Here is a 2,866-nt window from a genome sequence, read left to right on the forward strand (position 1 = left end):
GATGGCTTCCTGTCTTTTTGAGTACTTGGGATGGCTACAACCTATAAACAGAAGAAGGCAAACACAGAATGGAGTTGGGTTCAAATCTCATTTCAGCACCCACTAAGATTTGCCATTCTGAGCAGATTAAAAGTTAAATAGTACTCTCCCCCACCCCACCCCACCCAGGATATTTCATTTAAAAATCATTGACAGATGCATGTCCAGGCAAGGTTGTTTGTTTAAAATGAGGATATACAAAAGTTCTTCCTTGGAAGCACTTATGCTCTATTCCACTATTTTTTGGAAATGTAGTTGGATACAAGCCAAAGTAGTGTATAAATAAATCAAAATCCACATGTGAATAATGCTTTCTTCAAAAACTGCCACTCAAACAATCCAGCAACACTCACAGATGCATCAAATTCACCTGTTGTTTGTCTCAGTGCACCTAGAAAGGTAATAAATATACTATCCCTGTGAATAGAGGTTATTTTCCTAGTTTTAGGGCTAAGAATGAGAGTTGTTCTCCTCAGGTTCCTTAAAACAACCCACAATAATTGCCTTGCTACATCCAGAGGCAACAACTGTGATCATTTAATGGCTGACAGCACAGAGCAGTATTTCCTTTATCTCCTCTGAACATTTCCCCCCTAATCTCTTAGGCCAGGGGTAGGCAACCTCGGCTCTTTTATGACTCATGGACTTCAACTCCCAGAATTCCTGAGTCAGGAATTCTGGGAGTTGAAGTCCATGGGTCATAAAAGAGCCGAGGTTGCCTACCCCTGTCTTAGGCCATCTTGCAAGCAAGATGTTCAAAGGGAATTTGATCATGGTTGAATCCTTCCCTTGCTCAGCTGTAACCCCTGGATGTCTAGAATTCCTTGGCCCAAAATTGGTTTTCTGTCTTTTGTTCCAACAAAGCTGTTGACCAATATCGTTAGGTTTAACTGAATTTCCTGAGCTGGAAAAAAATAACCGTTCCCTAGGGCTGGAGTTCTCACTGTATGATACGCTTCCCTAAGGGGACCCCAGGAATTGTGAGGGGAGCTGTAGGATCCGGTTCAGGACTTCTGGCTACTGAAAATGGAGCTGCTGATCAGGTTCTCCTGGCATTGGAGGCAGTGAAAAATCCCAAAGCATTTTCCCCTAAAAGTAAAACTGCCACAATAAATCTAAAACTTGCTTTCCTTCTAGACCCCAAAAGCCCTTCTGCAGCTTCTGCCCTCAGCTCTTAAATACATCTAACCTTGGTTTGTTAGGGTTAGGTGTTTTTTTTTACCTTTTGAGGAGGGATGACCATGTTTTGGCGACTAATAAGCCACTGTTGCACAAGACCGGTTTCCATGTCACAACCAGGTCAGGTTCCTTTTCTTTGTCTAAAATCTCTACCATCTTACGATATGTATAATGTTGGGTTAATATATCAACCATCATGAAAGAAACTGTGTTGAAAAGCAACCTGTCAAATGAGCTATGGATTTTTGCCTTCTCCTTTTGCATTCTTCTAAGCAGCCACATGGACACCAGGGAATAAGAATGGTTGCTTGCCTATGTCAGGCATGTGTCAAATTGGGGATTTTAGGAGAGAGAGAGGGGGGGGAGTTGTGGTCTAGTACAGGGGTAGGCAACCTTGGCTCTTTTATGACTCATGGACTTCAACTCCCAGAATTCCTGAGCCAGCATGGCTCAGCATGGAAACCTCTCCCTTTCTCCTCAGCATGGCTGGCTCAGGAATTCTGGGAGTCCACGAGTCATAAAAGAGCCAAGGATGCCTACCCCTGGTCTAGTACCTTCCAGATAGATGGGGGACTTTGAGTCGGGGAAGGCTGTGATATCTGAATGGTGACTCATTTTCTGGAAGTGAGGACATTGAAGCAGTGGAGAATGGGGAGGAGATACTTAGGCTGATCATGCAGGAATATGTGTGAGTGAATAACAAGCAAAGAAAATGAAGCTCCCCACCCCCTTTCTGATTGTGTAACTTTACGGTGGTACAGATCCCATGAGGGAGATGGGTGATTTAGAAACATGAAATATAAATAAATATTTTTTACTAAGCCACTTTTAGGGAGCAACAGGATATCAGCTTTCAAGAGAGCATTCCTTATATGACAAGGCAGGGATGGGAGAAAATAATGTGGTTTGGTTTAAAAACATATTCTTAAAATAATACACCAATATAGCTCAACATTTGGAAAGGCATGAATTTCAGAGGATAAATGAATGAATGGATGGATGGATGGATGGATGGATGGATGGATGTTCTACACAAAACGCACCTTGTAATGAAAATATTCAAACTAAGGAAAATTGCTAGCAAAACTATTCGAATTGTTTTAGATTGCAGATAAGAAGAAACAGGAGAGGGACATGGTGGCTCAGTGGGTTAGGACACTGAGCTTGTCGATCAGAAGGTCGGCAGTTTGACGGGTCAAATCCCGAGTGCTGCGTAGCAGAGTGAGCGCCTGTTACTCATCCCAGCTTCTGGCAACCTAGAAGTTCGAAAGCACGTAAAAATGCAAGTAGAAAAATAGGGACCACTACGGTGGGAAGGGAAGGTAACAGCGTTCCGTGTGCCTTTGGCGTCTAGTCATGCCGGCCACATGACCACGGAGACGTCCTCGGACAAGCGCTGGCTCTTCGGCTTCAAAACAGAGATGAGCACCGGCCCCTAGAGTTGGAAACACTAGCACGCATGTGCGGGGGAACCTTTACCTTTTAAGAAGAAACAGGCGAGCACAGCTCAGTGCAAACTTGAAAGACAATTTCTGAGAAAAAACAAAACTAATGGATGCATCTTTCTCTGTGTGAAGTCCCTCTGAACAAAGCCAGGCTCTTTTGGAGCAGAGCTAAATAGTGAAACAAAAGAAGCCTGAAGTGTAGA

The sequence above is a fragment of the Vipera berus genome (genome assembly GCF_964194415.1).
Source record: "Vipera berus genome assembly, chromosome: 2".
Lineage (NCBI taxonomy): Eukaryota > Metazoa > Chordata > Lepidosauria > Squamata > Viperidae > Vipera > Vipera berus.